We start from the raw sequence: 20408 nt of genomic DNA, 5'->3' as shown, positions 1-20408 counted from the left end.
TCTTGGGTGTATTTGCTTCTTTTTGTTCTAGAGCTTTCAGGTGTGCTGTCAAGCTGCTAGTGTATGCTGTCTCCAATTTCTTTTTGGAGGGATTCAAAGCTATGAGTATTTCTCTTACCACTGCTTTCATTGTATCCTATAAGTTTGGGTATGTTGTACCTTCATTTTCATTAAATTCTCAAAAGTCTTTAATTTCTTTATTTCTTCCTTGACAAAATTATCATTGAGTAGAGCATTGGTCATCTTCCATGTGTATTTGGACTTTCTGTTGTCTTTTTTGTTATTGACGACCAGCCTTAGTTCGCGGTGTTCTGATGGAGTGCATGGTATTATTTTAATGTCTTTGTATCTATTGAGGCCTGTTTGGTGACCAATGATATGATCAATTTTGGAGAAGGTACCATGAGGTGCTGAGAAGAAGGTATATTTTTTTGTTTTAGGATGAAATGTTTTATAAATATCTGTTAATATATAAATAATTCATTATAATGTAATGGATGTTAATATAAATATCCATTTGCTTCACAACTTCTCTTAGTTTCTCTATGCCTTTGTTTAATTTTTGTTTCCATGATCTGTCCATTTTGAGAGTGGGGTGTTGAAATCTACTACTATTTTGTGTAAGGTGCAAAAAAGTGTGCTTTGAGCTTTACTAAGTGTTCTTTTATGAATGTAGGTGCCCTTGCATGTGGAGCATAGATATTTATGATTGAGAGTTCGTTCATCTTGGTGGATTTTCTCTGTGATGGATATGAAGTGTCCTCCCTTATCTTTTTTGATAACTTTTGGTTGAAAGTCAATTTTATTTGATATTAGAATGGCTATTCCAGCTTGTTTCTTCGGACCATTTGCTTGGAAAATTGTTTTCCAGCCTTTTGCTCTGAGGTAGTGTCTGTCTTTGTCTCTGAGATGTGTTCCCTGTATGCAGTGAAATACTGTGTCCTCTTTGTGTATCCAGTCTGTTAGTCTATGTCTTTATTGGGGAATTGTGTCCATTGATGTTAAGAGATATTAAGGAATAGTGATTGTTGCTTCCTGTTGTTCTTGTTGTTAGAGGTGGAATTATATTTGTGTGTGTCTCTTCTTTTGGTTTTGTTGCAAGGAGATTACTTTCTTGCTTTTTCTAGGGTGTAGTTTCCTGCTTTTTGTTGGAGTTTTCCATCTATTATCCTTTGTAGGGCTGGATTTGTGGAAAGATATTGTATACATTTGGTTTTCTCATGGAATATTGGTCTCTCCATCTATGGTAACTAAGAATTTTGCTGGATATAGTAGCCTGAGCTTGCATTTGTGTTCTCTTAGGGTCTGTATGACATCTGCCCAGGATTACCTAGCTTTCATAGTCTCTGTTGAGATGTGTGGTACAATTCTGATAGGTCTGTCTTTATATGTTACTTGACCTTTTCCCCTTACTGCTTTTAATATTCTTTCTTTGTTTTGGGCATTTGGTGTTTTGACTATTATGTGATAGTAGAAATTTATTTTCTCTTCCAATCCATTTGGAGTTTTGTAGGCTTCTTGCATGTTTCTTTAGGTTAAGGAAGTCTTCTTTTATAATTTTTTGAAGATATTTATGGCCTTTTATGTTGGGAATCTTCATTTTCTTCTATACCTATTATTCTTAGGTTTTGTCTTCTCATTGTGTCTTGGATTTCCTGGATGTTTTGGGTTAGAATCTTTTTGGTTTTGCATTTTCTTAGACTAGTGTGCCCATGTTTTCTATAGTATCTTCTGCCCCTGAGATTCTCTCTTCAATCTATTGTATTTTGTTGGTGATGCTTGTCTCTATGACACCTGATCTCTTTCCTAGGTTTTCTATCTCCAGGTCTGTCTCCCTTTGTGATTTCTTTATTGTTTCTATTTCAATTTTTAGATCCTGAATGGTTTTGTTCAATTCCTTTACCTGTTTGTTTTGTTGTCCTGTAATTCTTTAAAGGATTTTTGTATTTCCTCTTTAAGTGCTTTCACTTATTTACCTGTTTTGTCCTGTATTTCTTTACGGGAGTTATTTATGTCCTTCTTAAAATCCTCTAGCATCATCATGAGATGTGATTTTAAATACAGATCTTGCATTTCCAGTGTATTGTGATATTCAGTATTTGCTGTGGTGGGAGAACTTGGTTCTGAAGATGCCAAGCTCTTGCTTTTTGTTGCTTAGGTTCCTATGCTTACCTCTTGCCATCTTGGTATCTCTGATGTTAGTTGGTTATGCTGTCTTTGCCTGGAGCTTGTCCTTTCTTTCGGCCTGTGATCCTTTGAGCCTCCTGGTGTAAGAGTTCTCTTGGGAGACCAGCTCCCTCAGGTCAGGTTTTGGGTCTGAGAGCTATGGGACATCCCGAGCTCTGGGCACAGAGGGAGACTGGAAAGGTCCTGTCCTAGGCTGCCCTGAGGCTCCTGCATCCCATGTGCTCCTGGTGTGTCTCTTCTTGGACAGTCAATGGAGAGAAAGTGGGTTTCCACCTGTGGGCTGTGGGCTTATGAATGAGAGCACTCCTGGGAGACCAGCTCTCTCAGGGCAGGTTTTGTGTTTGAGGGCTGTGGGACAGCCCCAGCTCTGGGTGCAGATGGAGACTGGAAGGAATCTGTCCCAGGCTGCCTTGTGGCTCCTGAGCCCTGGAAGCGGCTATCAGATTTCTTATGATGGCCATTCTGATGTGTGAAGTGGTAACTCAGAGTGCTTATAGTCTTCCCTTCTCTGATGACTGGAGATGTTGAACTAGTTTTGAAATTCTTGTTATTTATTCTTCTTCTTTTGAGGGAGTTATTCATTAGCTTATTACTTGTTTAGCATAATTTGGGTTTGATTTTTATAGTTCTTTGTAAATTCTGCATATCAGCAACCTTCCTGACATTTGGCTGTTTGATTTGCAAGGCATCCGTTCCTCTGATAGCTTGTGTAGAAACTTTTAATCTCATGTAGCCCAATGTGCTGGTTCTTAGGATAATTTCTTACGTTGTTTTTGTTATGGAACATCTCGATTGAATAATGTGTTCTTCTCTATAAAGGACTACAGTTTTTAGTTTATGTTGTCCTGGATGAATGCTCAATAAGCGTAGAGCCCTGGACTCACTCTTTGACTTTGAGTCAGTCATACCAAGGTCACAAGTTGTAGGTTTCCTTCTATAAATTGGAGGTAATACTATAAAAGCAGCCCTACCTGTCTCAATACTCCCTGGATTAAATTAAACAAGTGAGACCACATGAAGCAGTTGAGGATGGTGATATCATCAAAAGGGACTGGACCTAAGTAGCAGAGGAGACCCTGTGACACCCTGTGAGTAGAGCTCCATTCAGGAAACATTCAGTGACTCCTTACTGATAATGTGGTCTAGGCACTGCACCGTGATTAGGCTTGCTGAGTACAAGTTTAGCAGACATGATGGACAAAGATCACCCTTTCCCCTAAAATTGGGAGTTTCTGGCATTAGCCCTTAGCTACAGACCTGGAGATTACACAGAAAGCAGATGCCGACTGTTAGGCTTGACTGCAATCTTGCAGAGGTCCTCTGCTCCCTCGCAGAGGTCAAGCTGTGGTTAGGTATATGCTCAGAGTGTTTGCAGCCATAACTGAAGGTCTGTGACCTTGTGCAATGAATGGAACCATCTGAACAAGAAAACATTCCAGCACTTGATGTAGGCGCCTCGCCAAATGCCAGATTCACAGGAGCAGTGCAGAGCGGGGAGTTAATAGTTTTACAGCAGCTGCCCTTATCTTTGCAGGCTACTGCACTGAGCAGGAAGAGGAGCAAAAAAAAAAAAAAAAAAAAAAAAAGGAGGGGAATGTTTACTGCCTGCAGGTTAAGAATTATGTGTGGAGGAGAAGACTAGGAGGCGAAAGAGAAACTCAAAATGCTTCGGTGTCAGTGGGTCAATATGGCACAGTGAATTGGAAGTTGGAAAATAGTCTTTTATTTTGTTCGTAATTGCATTTTAAAAGAAATTCCTCACTGGGTTCCCACTTGAAGACACATTTGTTGCAATTTGTTTGGTTTTCTTGTGTTCTTTTGTCAGGCCCTTTAAGCTGTTTCTTCCCACAGACTCCTTTGGGTTGTATTAAGCACAGTGAAGACACCTTCATTTTTCCTTTTTATTAAATTTCATAACAAACCCATTGTTGTGAGCAAGTAATGACAAAAGAACAGGGTCCTGCCTGCCACTCTATCTCCTCCCGCCCCTCCTTTGACTTCTTCCTCTTCTTTAATGGTCTTTCATCTACTTGTGCAGCTTCCCTTTTTTGTTCTTCTAGTTCCTAAAATGAGGAGGGAAATGCAATAGTTCCCTTTCTCATCCAACTTATTTCACTTAACTTTCAAAGAAATATTCCAGCCTCCACCACCTGCCCTACCTCTCCTCCGCTCCACCCACCAGTAACAAACCTAATGAGTTTGATATTCAATGTCCTTTGCCCTTTGTCATACTCTATAAGGAAAAGAGAGTGCACAAAGAATTCTGAAGGTACCCACACCCAAAGCCTGTGGGTAGGGAATGAGGTGTGCTCAGGGTTCTGGGCTCAGGCAGTGAGTACATGACCCCCTTGTCATGTGATGTGGACCTGTGCTGGCCGGACCTGGAACTCCTAAATATCTGACAATTAATCTGAAAACACACCAAAAATTTAAACCAACCGACCAAACAAACAAAATGCAGGTGTTGCCTTTTTTCTAGAGAGAGAGAGGGAGGGAGATTAGCATTTTCTACCGAGGTGGTTTATGAATAAGTGGACGGTATTTTCATAAAGCTAGTGATTGTGCAAAGAAGTTTACACAAAAATTATTAAGTCTGGAGAACCAGGGAAAACTCGGCAAACATTTGTGATGTGAATTTCAAACTACAAAGCCTTTATTACCTATCATATCGATGTTAAGGATTTTGGCATCTCATTTCTTTACTTCATGCACTGCCTGTGCTGTTGGATTAAAGAGTCATGTTTAAAAACAACTTCTAAAGTTTTCCTGAATTGTCATGGTAACATACTCCTCTTGGACAAAAAGAGAACCATGCAGGGTTTGACTGAAAATGCTCACTTCCAAGCTATTCTGAGTTCTTGGGAATAAACACGGTAAATATTTTATTTGTTCTTATAATTTTTTTAATGAACTGAAAGAGATACTTTCTTGTTTTATAACCATAGTTTGTTTGCCAAGGTTTTTTTCTCTACTGATCGATCTGTGCATATATCCAAAGTTTGAAGAAAGACAAAAAATCAAGTTCACATTGACTGTTGGTATATTCATCGAGCATTTTAAAGATCTACTACGTGAGTAAGTAGTGATATACATTTTCTAATATATTTTACCATAATTAAGAAATTAATTTAGGGACTATAAGAGTGATTCAGCAGTTAGGAACACTTGCTCTTCTTGCAGAGGACTCTGGTCCACTTCCCAGCACTCACATACGTGACTCAGTCTTCGGGCCTCTGGGAACATATGTGGAACACACACTGACACACAAACAAAATACAAAAATTTAAAAGTAAATAAATTTAGTCTGAGATTATAGATAAGACCAAAAACTAAACTAAAATACCCAAAGAAAATAAAACAAAGAAAAAAACCCGAGTTTCACCTTTTTCCTCAAATTATTCTGACTTCAGACTCTCAGAACCCCCAGCTAAGCATTACAATGTCATCCAGGACGCCTTCTTTCTCCCTTTGATCCACCCTTCAGAATAATCCTTGCTATCTTCTGCAAGATGGTAGCTCAAGAATACAGTTGAAATGCTTGAGTCTTGTGACAGCACGTGCATATTTTACCTGACAGGTCTAAACTGTTCATCTTCCCCATGCTTTAAAAATTAAAAAGTATACATTTTTCTTTATCTGTAGGCTTGTTCACATTTTCCAGATCTACAAGGGAACACGTATTTTTTTCTGTGGAGTAGACAAATGGGATACCAAAGCCCAGGTGAATTTTTTTATCCCTGGCCTTGTGTGAGTTTGGGTAGATTTTCTATTTGAACAGTTTCCTTATTGAATTTTACTAGAAGAAAAGTACACTGTCACATTCTTAAAATAACTATGTTCAAATTATCTTAGGTGGTTGCTGTCCTTACTGATTATATACATGAAATTCTGTAGAACTAATTTTCAAAGCCCTATAATAAATAACATAGGGCAGGTTACAGTTCAGGTCAGACTTACAGATTTTTCATATTTTGCTCTAGGAAGAAAATTTTGCCATGATAGATTTAATATTTTATTTATTTAGCATTATGTATTTGTCAACTGGATGCCAATTTTCTCACTTAATTCTAAGGTATTTAGATAAAAGGTATTTGGGATAGTTGAACAGAGAGAGAGAGATAATATTTGAGATTTTTTTTTTTTTGTTTTTGTTTTTTTTTTTGGTTCTTTTTTTTTTTTTTTTTTTTTTTTTCCGGAGCTGGGGACCGAACCCAGGGCCTTGTGCTTCCTAGGTAAGCGCTCTACCACTGAGCTAAATCCCCAGCCCCGAGATAATATTTGAATATCAGGTATTTGTCTGTATCTCATTCATTTAATTTCCACCATAACTCAGTGAAAAATATATCCTTCATAATGCACAGATGAGAAAGACAGACCTGTAGAATAATGTATAAGTACATGGTCAGCAAAATTCAGAACAGGATCTCAAACCATTTATTTCAACTTTCCTCTCTACCACTCAAAGTCCCATGGGAGCTTTCCTAGTAAGAAATGCCAGAAAATCCCTTGTGTTCTTGAGGGACAGAATTCTGTCAACTAGCCGAATGTGAGGAATTCTAACTGTATTTCCAGGGGACTAGTTTTCCCCTTATATGGCTGTCTTGCCTGTTAACAATGTCAGGATTTGTGCTTGTGCAGTAATCCAAGTATGTTGAGGCTTTTCCATCATCTGTGTGAGTGGCAGGGATAGCTCTGTGCAAATTTAGGCCTTGCCAATTGCTAGCTTTGTGTTCTTGGGCCTGAACTTCTGTTTTCTATTTGCACGACAAACTGCTGACATCTGTCTCACAGGAGATCAGCACTTTTAGTTCAGTAGCTTCTTCTTTAAATGTTTTTTTTTTTTAATTCTTAAGGTAGAATTGAGAATATTCTTTGTCCCAACACAATCTATTGTTCCCTGCTTTGTCCATGTTTGAACACAGATAAAAGAATATTGATTTATATATACCTAGCACAGGCATAAGCTGTATTTTCTGGAGTGGGTTGGATTATAACTCATTGAGGACAGAAGGCAGAAGTGTTGTATTATCCAAAACAGCTTACCCTATTGCTGATCATGTGTGTACTATCATTGGCAAGGTGACATTTTCAAATAGATAATTAAAGAAATGAAGACTTGATCTTGGAGGTGCTGTGGTCAGTGAGGCTGTGGTCTTCTAAAGGATTAAGAGAGTTCACTATAGTGAGTCTGGGGCCCTCTAGAGAAAGCCTGGGGAATTCACATTCCAGTGAGACTGAGACACCCTAGAGAAGGACTTGTTTTGAGAGTTGGGGGAAACTCTACTTTTGTGCCCCAAAGCCCATTCATTGCCATGAGCGGACCACTTACACACAATCCCATCTCTCAGGGATGTCAGTTAAGAAAAGACAATGTTTCAACAGCAGAAGGAATTTACAGGAGCTGCTTAAATTAACCAACCAAGTCTTTCTCATAAATATGAACAGATAATCAAAGATGGTCAGAAATCTGAGAAAAGGAAGGGACCAGATAGCAGCAATAGATGCTTAAAGAAAGCAACAGACCAAAGAAGACAGGTAACTTATGGAGGAAAATATATTTTCTTTTTGTAAAAAAGTATAGTTTCTGTATTCAGAGATCAAAGAAGAAATGTTATCTATAATCTAAGTAAAAAGCCTTTCTACAGAAGACTCATAATTTTAATAAGGTGAATATACTGAAGGATTTATAAAATGAAAACAGCATGTACAGGAAATAGTATAAATACAGATAAATTAAATCATTGTATAAGATGATAAAACCTGAGAGCTATAGACAAAGGTGGCAGCAGGGTTCCTCTAGCTTTGCTGTGAAACACAGTCTTGTTACGTAGCCCAGACTGGGGCAGTACTCAGTACATGGTCCAGGCTGTCCTCTGGTTAGCAAGCCTCCTGCCTTTGTGTTCAGATGGCTAGCATCACAGGTATGCACTACCGTGTATGATTCTTACATCTTGAATTTATTGAGAGAAAATCAAGATGGTGTATGAATTTATGAAACAATAAAGGACATTTAGGCTCATTATTTGAGACTATGAAAGGAATAAAATACAAACATATAGTGAGAAAACCTGGGGGAAAAGGTAGGACAGGGCCAGAGATGAGGTACTTATCTGGGGTAGTGAGCCATAGAGAGGAAGTTTGCCTTGGGCCCTACCTACATGAAGCAGAAGTAGAGAGAATTTTAGCAATATTGAGAAGTAGATGTACTTAGTTATGACCTTAGCAGATCCTGGTATTTACCTCTTTGTTCCCCATGTATATACACATTAACAAGCCCATTCGTACATACAATTGTTAATGAGATCTAGGTCTTAATGATTAAGACAACTTAAGTTGTCTGTTTAGAACTATTCTGTTTTAGGAATATATAGTTGGGTTTCTTCGGAGTTTATTACTGTCAATGTGTTAAATATATGCAAATGATGACTTTAGCTTTCTTTTGTGAAAGTGAAAATTGTATTTGCTCAGAGAGATGTGGATATGAAGTCCCTTCCTAGCTGCATTTAATAGCTGCTGGGAGAGGGAGAGTCCATTTCTTTAAATGATTCCCTATGGGCAACACAAATTGGATTTGATGGGTTTAATAAAAAAAGAGAAAAATGTAAAGTTGAATGGTGAGGGGGTGAGCCGGGGTCCATCTTTGAGGAGTTAGGGGAGAGGAGATGAATGTGATCAAATGCATTAATTCTCAAAGAATTAATTAAAGTATCATTTTTAAAAGAAGTAAATTATTATACATATTTGATTAAAGAGTAATTAAAAGTTTATGATCATAGAATTAAAAGCAAGTTATTTGATGTGTAGAATAATTAGATCTTAATTTGTTATAAATTAAGATATACTCTTTTACCACATGCAGATGCTATGACTGTGATTTGTATCTAGTGCTTATCTTTTTACTCTTCTCAGTTCCAGTCATCTTGCGGTTGTTTTCTCCTTTTCCTAGTAGTATCTTATCTACATTCTCCAATATTTTACATTTATCAAAACTTTTGAGCTTTTGATTTTTTAACTAATAAATGCTTATTTAAAAGCAAGTACTCTTAAAATTGGTTTTATGTAATATAAGTTCAAAACGGGAAGTAGGTAAATCATCTTATGTAGTACACTAGGTTCAGAAGGATGTGCTATGTTCAGTAACACACTGGAGGAATGTTAAGCTTAATTTGGGAGAAATTGGTAAATAAATAATCAGATATAAACAGACTTATCATGTTGACACAAGTAGGATGGAACTCACAGCTTTTACATGATGGTTCAAGACTGATGTTTTCCTTGGCTGGAGGAGCATGTGAAAAGCACACCCTCTAAACACTGGAGACAAACAAACTAAAGATGAGGCAACTCATGGAAGACCTCATACTGGAAACAATACTGAATTGCTGTCAGACACTGGCTGCTTTAGGAAAAGAAGAGGAGAGGCAAGGAGAGGAGAAGAGGGAAAAAGAAAGGAGGGGGAGGGGAAAGGAGGAGGTGGAGATGAGAGGATTTTTCTTGATATTGTTATCTTTCCAATTTTTAAAAAGTAGTAATAGAATTAAAAATAGCATCAATACTACAAAACTAGTCTACCCCCAAGTGTTTAAGACTATATTTATATTTCAGACACAGAATTTAGTTCTTTCAACTTTTTAAATGATTTCAATCAGTTGTTTCCTTTCTTTCCCCTTCCTTCCTTCCTTCCTTCCTTCCTTTCTTCCTTCCTTCCTTCCTTCCTTTCTTCCTTCCTTCCTTTCTTCCTTCCTTTCTTTCTTCCTTCCTTTCTTTCTTCCTTCCTTCCTTTCTTTCTTTCTTTGGAACTTCAAATCTATTGCTCTTTTCATGTATTTTACATTTCTTTTATTTTATTTTTCTTGGATATTTTATGTGTTTACATTTCAAATGTTATCCCCCTTCCTCCTCTCCCATACCCCCTCCTTCCTCCACCTGCTTCTATGAGGATGCTCCCACTCCCATCTACCCACTCCAACCTCAACTCCCTGGCATTACCCTACATTAGGGAAGTGAGACCTAATAGTTACTAATTAGAGACCTTTTCTACTCACAACTCCTATATGTAACTATAGTTCAACAGCATTGACCCTAGAAGACAATCTGTGCTCTGACAAAAGGCAAACATCACATGGTGAAGTTAATAGACTGATAAGGGAGGGGATCTTGTGAAACACACTGGGCTGAGCTCAGTGCTCAGCAGTGTTTTCAACATAGAAATACAGAGTTCACTGGAAAATTTGGAGCTGAGATAAAGCACGCCTAAGGCAGAGCCCTTCTAATATGCACACACTTCACACCCCTCTCATCACCAGCAGTAGATGGTATTAATGGGCAAATTATGCTTAAGCCTAGTTTGCATCTGTGAAAAAGGAGAGTTCTAGAAAGTAGATGTGCTCCCAGTTTTAAAAACAAAACAAAACAGGCATTGTCAATATCAGATTCACACGCAAGAAGGGTTCTGACGAACATTGGTTTACTGAGACCCTGCACCTTGCTTGAAGATGGATTTGTGAAAAGCCATGACTCCCCATTTACCCACAGTTTATTTCACTAAAATCATTGGACGAAAACCCACATGCATTCATGTGTATGTTATTTTGGGTATTTGGGCAATGATCTCCACAAAGAAGTCACTAGAAGAGTTCCTAGTTATTCTTGAAATTCTGGAGAGCAAGTGTCTCTCCAGAGAAACTGTGCTGTGTGTATTCTATGTCTTTTCTTTAAAAAAAAATAGAGTTTTTAATTTTAAAAGCATTTAGTATAATTCCTCACTTTGTTTTGCTTGAATCAAATTTAAGGCCTCACACATGGGAGTACTCAGTTACAGCCTAAAGTCCTCTTTATCTTTTTTTTAAATTTATTGTTTATTTTGTCTATTTACATTTCAAATGTTATCCCCTTCCCAGATTCCCCTCCAAAAGCCTCCCATTGCACATCTCTCTCCCCTGCCTCCACAAGGGTGCTTCCCTACCCACCCACTCCCGCCCCCACTGCCCTAGCACTCCCCTACACTGAGGGGTGGAACCTTCACAGAACCAAGGGCCTCTACTCCCACTGATGCCAGACAAGGTCATCCTCTGCTACACTTGCAGCTGTCCATGTGAGCTCGGAGGTGTGGTTGGTTGATATTGTTGTTCTTCCTGTGGGATTGCAAACCCCTTCAGCTCCTTCAGTCCTTCCCCTAACTCCTCCACTGGGGTCCCCATGCTCAGTTCCACGGTTGGCTGTGAGCATCCTCCTCTGTATTTGTCATGCTCTGGCAGAGCCTGTCAGGAGACAGCTATATCAGGCTCCTGTCAGCAAGCACTTCTTGGCATCAGCAATAGTGACTAGGTTTGGTGGCCACATGTGGGATGGATCCCCAGGTGGGAGAGTCTCTGGATGGTCTTTCCTTCAGTCTCCACTCAACTCTTCATCCCTGTATTTCCTTTAGACAGGAGCAATTCTGGGTTAAAATTTTGAGAAGGGTGGGTGGCCCCATCTCTCAACCGGGGGCCTTGCCTAACCTCTGGATATGATCTCTACAGGTTCTCTCTCCCCTTTGTTGGGTATTTCAGCTAATGTCATCCCTGTTGGGTCCTGGGAGCCTCTTGCTTTCCTGGAGTGTGGGACTTTCTAATCAAAATCAGATTTTATCAATTGGTTGGGTCTCATTCAAATGTGAACTTTTTCAGTAAATAGTAACTTTAAGTATCTCTCTGTCTCTCTGTCTCTGTCTGTCTGTGTCTGTGTGTCTCTCCCTGTCTCTCCCCCTCCCCTCCCCGTCCCTCTTCCTTCTCCCTCTCCTCCCCTTCCTTCTCCCCCTCTCTCCCCCTCCCCATCCCCCTTCCCCTCTCCCTTTCCCTCTCTGTCTGAGACAGTCTCACTGTGTAGCCCTGACTGGACTGGAACTTCCTATGTTAAACAGGCTGGCCTGGAACTCAGAGATCTACCAGCCTCTATCTCCCAAGAAGTGGGATTAAAGGCATGCTCCAGCAACCCAGCTGTTTTTCTCACTTTTATGAAATGCTCACGCATTTTTCTATGGGCTTACTTATTATCATCTGATTGATTTGTAAAAAGATCTCTATATGCCGGTGCATATTAACATCTGCTGGCTGTATGCACTATGACTATGGCATCATCTCTTTGCTTATTGACTTGAATTATGATTTTAAAGCGCTTATGAATCAGGTTTATCAGTGGGTTGGTTAGTTATTTCGAGATGGAATCTTGCTAGATAGTCCAGGTTGACCTGGACAGCATAATCTCTCTGCTGCCTTTCTGAATTGTTGAAATTATAGCAATGGACCATGTTGTCTAGCTTCTATAAATCCTTTAAACATAAAGTTGTGTGTCTACTGCCATGCTTGGTTTCTATAAGACATTTACACTTTGACTTTGAGATTTTGGTGGTCTGTAAAGTGGCTTTGTCTCATAGAGCTTTTTGAAAGGCCCAGAAGTTTAGTGGATGTGGTGAGAGAGAGAGAGTGTTGGGTGGTAACCAGAATATATTGTAACGTGTATGAAATTGTCAAAGAATTAAAAAAAGAAAACCCTAAAGTCCATATTTTGCCCTGATGCTTTATAGTTTTATTTATGCTATTTAAAATATCTAGAATTAAACTATGCTGTCTGAAATGAAGGCTGGCTTCAGCTAGTTGTCTGTGTTTGAATTCATGGTGGCTTAAATTATAGGGATAATCAAAAGACAAGATCTTAGATTCAAACTTCCTGGTCCAAATTCTGGCTCTGATGCTTAACAACTGGGCAGACCTGATTTCCCATAGAAAAAGTGAGCATACTAGAAATAATTTCTTGGAGGTGTTGTTCAGGACTAATATATATGAAGGGCTTAAATTAATACACAGCATGTGATGAGAGTTTGTTGAACAGTTACTAATTGAATATGTATCTCACATAGGAACTGGCTTCTTGGCTTTAATCTCTTGTACGTAGTAGGATCTAAAAGTTTATGGTTCAGGAAAAATTGTAGCTTTATAACATGTGCAGACAAGTTCCTTTTAATTTTTAGGGTATTTCTTGGTCTTCTAAATGTGTGTGTGTGTACATATATATATATATATATATATATATATATATATATATATATATATATATATCTTTCATTTGCTTTTGTAAATTTCTAGAAAACTCATGGATATTGTTATTTGGCTGGCCTAACAGAGTAGTTCTGTGGTGATTCAAGTGAGATGTCTTCCATAAGTCTAGGGCATTTGAATCCTCAGTTGGTGGCTGTTTGGGGAGGATTAGGAGACGTGGCCTTCCTGGAGGAGGTATGCCAGTATGGGTGGGTAGATTTTGATGTTTCAAAAGACTCCTTGCCATTTTGAGTCTTCAAGATCTGCCTCCTACTTGTGGCTCATGATGTCAACTCTCGGCTCCACCCCAGATGCCTGCTTCCATGTACCCTAACCCTCTGGAAAGCCCAACTTTCTTTTAGAAGTTGCCTTCGTCCTGGTACATTGGCAAAGCAATAAAGTAACTAATGCAAGATCTTATCAGGAAAAAACTGACTTTTCATGAATTTTAATGTTCCTTTCCACCAAATACAACAAAATACTATTTTTTCAGTTATTGAAACTTTCTTATTTTATTTAATAAAAATTTAGGCTTGCATCCACTTAGAAAACTTTAAGTGCACGATAGCTCAGTGATGTAAACTATATTCATGGTGCAATGCAATTGTCACCACCCATTTTCCAAAGCACTCTCTCCTTCCCAGAATGCTACTTGTCTGTATCTATTAAATCCTAACAGCTCAATTTTCCAACACTGAGTTCGTGGTAATGAGCATAATTTCTGTCTCAATGGGTTTGGCATTATTGGTATTTGGAAGAGTGAAACGATACAGTCTTTTCTTAACCTGCTTCTTTACTTGGTACATCTTCCTGGGTCCACCGATGTTTTAGCATCTTTCAGAATGCTCCTTCCTTTTAAGACTGAATAATACCATTCTGGTATTCGTACCCTGTTTTGTAATCAAGTCCTCAATCAGTGAGCACTTGGGCTGCTTCCACCTGCTGTAAAAGTGGGTATAAGGATAAACAGGAGCAGTTGCTTCTCAGTGTGCTCCTGTATATATCCAGGAGTGGGATTGCCAAGTCAAGTAACTGTCCTGTTGTTTTCTTACGGTAACTACACTGTCTTACAGTTCCCAGAGCAGTGCAAACAGGTTCCAACTTTTACATCCTTGCCAATATTTCCGACTTTCTGTTGTTGTGTTTTAAAAAGTATTATTGTTTTGTATATAGGTGAGGAGAGAAATGTCGCCATGCATGTGTGAGAGTCAGAGGACAACTTTGTGACATGCGTTCTCTCTTTCACCTTATACAGGCATCGGGAATTAATTTCAAGCCACTGGACTTGTACAGCAAGTGGTTTGCCCCCACTGCACACCCACATTATAGCTTCCCACTTTCTGTCTTTTGAAAATGGTTACTCCAGTGAGTGTGAAAGGAATACCAAATATTCTAGATTAAATCTTAAGGGAAAAATCCCAGAAAAGTATCATAGGAGAAAAACAGTTTAGCAATGTCTTTTCAGCTTTCAGGAGTCATAGTGATGGTCAGAATACTGACATTTAGAAATAATGTTTTCCCATCAATCCACATATAAAGAGTGAACAGAAACCTTACAGCTTTCTCACAAAGTGGAGAGGGGCAAGCAGCCAATGTACAAAATATTCATGCAGCTGTTGCCTAAACGAGTCCAGGGAAACTTCTGGAGACTGTTCATAACATGCATTTTAGTTTGTTATGAACCTGCTGACTTAAGAAAAACACAAAGTCTAATAAGTTTTCAGTTTGTAGAAGTAGAGTGCAGACAGACATGTATTTGTGGGCATTCTGAACTAATCCAGACCTCAGCAAGTTTGTGAAGTAATTCCAGTTTTTTTCGTTTGCCATCTGATGTTATGTCCAACCCAGCCCAGTTCAACTTCAGGATTGTGGCCTGGAGTTTCATTTCCTGCCCAGATGCTCAAACTCTTGTTCCAGCTACCACTAAACTGAACCATTTCTTCCAATGCCAAGCCATGAGAGGCTGTCTTTAGTCAGTCTGTATTTGCCAGTCATAAAGATGAACATCAATACACTCTCCTTGACCACAGAACACACTTCTTAGCACTTTCTATCCAGAGTTCTTCTTTATATCTTAAATATTTAAAGTGAATCTTGATCACTGTTTATGACTACTTTTTATGACCACTTCTTACCCAACCAGCAGTAGGGAGCAGTATTCAATCCAGCCCCCCTAAAGCATTATGCATTGGATACAATGAATCATTCTGTTTTCAGAGCAACTTCGCCAATTTAGCTTTTGAAAAAAATAATTAGGCTACTGTTCAAAGGACAGAATGAGGAGACTTTAAATCATAAACAAGAATACAACAATAAAAAATGTGTATGGATTAATTTGATAAGGCATGGTATGATGGTACACACCTATAATCCCAGTTATCAGGAGGTAGAAGCAGGTGGATCTTGGTGAGTTCCAGGTCAGCCAGGGCTACACAGTAAGACTTTGTGTTAAAAACAAAACAAAACAAAACAAACAACATACAAAAACACTCATTAATTTATTATACACAAAGAGAAAAATGCTCTGAAGTTAGTTTATGCTCACAGTTATAACTCTGTGAATATGTTAAAGCCATTACACTTTAAATGGGTGAATATATATATACATATATATATATTATGTGAAGTATATCTCAATAAAGATGGTTTCAAGTCATAAATATTTTAGTACTATTGGGCATGCATAGTTGTTGTGAGCTAATCAACTGAATTCATTTCAGTGCCTGGCAGGTAGTCTGAGTGGTGGCTTTGGAGTGGGAAGTCTTTGGGGCCTTATTTGATTGTCACAGGAATCTTTTTAGGAAGGAAACACTACTGTCAGTAACTTTCATCAACTCACATAATAGGGATGGGGTTGGAGTCTGAACCTAGATATTGCTCACATAGTAGGGATGGAGTTCAAGTCTAAGCCTAGGTATTGCTCACTTGGTAAGGACAGAAGTGGTGTGTGAGAATAGGTACTATTCACTTAGTAGAAATGGAGTTGGTCTGTGAACCTAGGTACTGCTCACTTAGTAGGGATAGAATAGATATTGCTCACAGTAGGAATGGGGTTGGTTCTTGAGCCTAGGTACTGTTTACTTAGTAGGGATGTAGTTGGTTCTTGAGTTTAGGTATCTGCCACTAGGGCTCTGCTTCTAAACCACTGAGCAAATCTGAACATTCCAAACTAGCTTGACACTAAAAGCTTGAACTAGCTACTCACTAAAAACAGCCATTACCCTGAGAGTGTATCATGTCACAGACAGACACAGGTTCTTTTGCCTGATGGTAAAAATTTTATTCAGTTGGATCCACAAATCAGTTGGATCCAGAAAATGCTACCTAAGTATAATAGACCTTCTCTGAAAAGAACACTGATCTGATTATGCAGTCTGAATACATGGCAAGCTATCCAGGGAAGGGTGGGTAGGATGCCTCAGTAGGTAAAGACATTTAATTCTCAGCCCAAAGACCTATGTTTAGTCCCTAGAACCACAAGGTTGAGGGAAGGAACTATCTGATACTCATATGGGCTCTGACCCTCACATATGTATCATGGCAAAAACATGCCTTCACACACAAAGTAAGCAATTGCACATTGTAAAAATAAAGCACTCAGAGCTAAAGCAGATACTCTGTAACTGTCAGTGTCCAGTTATTGTGTAGTTTTTGAAATTGCAACAACATAATTATTGGGTACATCCACCCATGGGAGGGGAATGGAAAGTATTTATTATGTTTCAACAGAACACAGCCTTCCATTGTTCTATGGCGAGCTCAGCTCACCACATAGGGAGATAGGAAGCAAAGTGAGCTTCTGGCAGGAAATGTTGTTCCATAAAGCAATAGATACAACTACATAGACAAATATTATCTGTAAGAACATGTTTGAGATTAAGATTTGGGATAGTTTTTTTCCTTTTTCTTTTCTTGGAAAATTGACTTTATGGAAAGTGTAGGGTTAAATAAGTCTTAAAGATTGGATAATATGTAAGAACTTGCTTCTTTTGAACACCTTAGGAGAAAAAGGGAAACAATCAAAGAAAAAGATCCTATAGCAGTGACAGGAACTGGGCAAAGTGAGAAGTTCAGGTACGTGGTAGAGTGGTAAACAGAGAAACCTATTATATTCTAGTTTTCTGGTAGATTTATTCAATGGACCAAATTTCATATCAATTGAATTTCAACACACCAGTTCATATGTTGAGGTGAGTTCCAACTCCATTTGAATGTGACCAAATTTAGAAATGGTGTTATTGCAGATGTCTGCAATTAATATGAGGTCATCCTGGACCACAGTGGGCTTCTAATGCAATGTTACTGGTAATTTTATACTTTAAAAGTTTGACAGAAGGCTGGTAAATGAAGTTGAAGGCAGAGAATGGGATGATACAACTCCTGCCAAAGAATACTCCAGGTTCCCAGCAAAGCCTGACCATCTAAAAGAAAGTCCTGAGGTGTACTTGCTTATGTGCTGATGCATCAGTCTTGAGCTTCCACCCACCAGAACCAAGAGACAATACATTTTTGTTCTGAAAGGTAACACAGGCCGTGCACAGCAATGTCTGGAAACAGCAGGTTGCTTGTGCCAGCTCCAGGTGGTGCACATAAAAATCCTCCATCCACAGAAAGGACAGAGTGGCTTAGCTCATGCTTTGATTATGAATGTATCCACACAAGCTGTTTAAAACTGTCTCATGGTCCAAATCCCCTTCATTTCTCAAAGAAAACAGCTCTTTGGCTAGGGTACACTTTAGGAGACAAAATGGGGAGTAAATCTTTGCCACCATACTGGACAGCTTACTCTTCTTAGTAAATCTAATAATTATTTCTATTTGCAAGGATCACCCAGCCATGCCATGGAACCATCAAGTGTTTTTATAAAAGTAAAGCTGTTACTATGGAAGACTGGAGATAGGTGAGAAAATGATTATAATTTCTGGAAGTACATTGTTAGTATGGTAATTTAATATCAATGTTATTGTAACCAGCCACCATATTGTAAAGTGTTTTTTTTTTGCATAACTGTTGCCATTTGAAGCTCAACGTTGGTGTCTTTGGTTTTGCAAGTTATCATTATATATAGTGCAAACAGTCCTTAATGGCTGAGTGTGGGCAGCTCCCTGGCAGAAGACCTTTCCTGTGGGCACCTCCCAAGTGCATTCACTTTGTGCATGTGCAAGACATTTGGAAGATTGCTTTATGGCCAACATCCTCTAGATTTAAAATGTGATTTTATAAAACATAATAATAGATTTACTACTGGCCAAGCACTATACAAATAAAACTTAGTTCAAATCAAACTCTTTTCTGAAGCTAAAACAAAACCTAGGACTTCTACATGGTTGTAGTCTTCAGAATACATAAACACACACACACACACACACACACACACACACACTCACACACACTCACACAAACACACACATGCATGTATGTGTATATATATATATATATATATATATATATATATATATATATATACACGCACATATATATATATGCCCAAAAGCGCATGGTACTACACAGGTGCTGGTTACCCATGGTTATTATACTTGCCTTTCTCATACATTCAACCCAAGTACAAATTCAATTGTTTTTATTATCATTGATAAATATGGCTTTAAAGTTCAAAGGGCTATCTATCTGTGCAGTTGTTGAAGTAAATTAGAGAACGGTGTGAGTAATAGTGCTGAGAATATTGAGTAAAGCTGACCAAGAATAAGCCATCACAGTCTCATTGATAGTAACCCATGCCCAACACCAAGCCTTCAGTATCTGAGATCATAAGGAAGAGGGCAATATCAGAAAGCTTAGACTTGGTCCTTTTGAAAATGGAAGCTGCTGCAAAGCAGGCCATCAATTAGTACCCTGGACTGATTCTCACACTCTAGCATTCTTAACTGTCTAGGGTTGAGACCTTGTGAACTTTCTCCTCTCCAGGTTAGTTTGTCTATTTGTGTTGTCCTTGTTCAGATGGTGTTTAGGCAGCCATGTTGGTGAGTGTTCATGGGTGGAGCTTCTGACATTTCTGTTCGATACAGTCTTATACCAGACTTCCCATTTCTCTGGCTGTTACACTCTTTCTGCCCCTCCTTCTACAATGTTGAAGGTTCCCAATGAAGAGTGGAAACCTTAGATGGTCAGCCCTGCAAAGGTATGCATACTTGTAACATACAGTCTAAGCACATTGATGCCTAACTTATCTTAAGTGTGACCTTTGGCACAGTTCTTTACAAAAACGAAACAAAGCCAAAACAAAACATGTTCCCCACTGCTGCCTATATGATAATTAGATATTATGCTCCCATCAGGATGATAGAACTATGTTGCCTAATATAAATAAAGCATAGTGTTCACAGTTATCAGGCAATCCCCTAGCAACTGCCCTCTTCCTATCTGTTCCCCTTGACCCTTTAATAAAGTTGAGCTACCACTCTGAAGTTAATCCTGGAAGTCCATCCCCTTTTACTCCTGGGCCATCTGAACCCTGTTCTTCAACTCTGCTTCCTGCTCCTCATGAGCTACTGGCCAATGACTACTGAGAAAAGGACACACACACACACACACACACACACACACACACACACACACACACGCATATAATAAGATTTAAGAGAAAAAGGAAGCAATGGATTGGAAAGAGATCAACATGGGAGTACCTAGTATGGTTCTGGTGGAGGGAGGGCATGAAGAAGTGATGAATTTATAATCTCAAAAAAATTATTTTAAAAAGAAAGTGAGCCATCTCAGAAGATGGAAAGATCTCCCATGCTCATGGATTGGCAGGATTAATATAGTAAAAATGGCCATCTTGCCAAAAGCAATCTACAGATTCAATGCAATCCCCATCAAAATTGCAACCCAATTCTTTACAGAGTTAGAAAAAGCAATTTGCAAATTCATTTGGAACAACAAAAAACCCAGCATAGCAAAAATTATTCTCAACAATGAAGAACTGGGAGAATAACTATCCCTGACCTCTAGCTGTATTACAGAGCAATAGTGGTAAAAAACTGTATGGTATTGTTATAGAGCCAGGCAGGTAGATCAATGAAATAGAATTGAAGAGCCAGAAATGAACCCACACACCTATGGTCACTTGATCTTTGATAAAGGAACTAAAACCATCCAGTGGAAAAAAGAGCATTTTCAACAAATGGT

Source organism: Rattus norvegicus, chromosome 9 (assembly GCF_036323735.1).
Source record: "Rattus norvegicus strain BN/NHsdMcwi chromosome 9, GRCr8, whole genome shotgun sequence".
Classification (NCBI taxonomy): Eukaryota; Metazoa; Chordata; class Mammalia; order Rodentia; family Muridae; genus Rattus; species Rattus norvegicus.
This window is presented reverse-complemented; position numbering follows the sequence as displayed.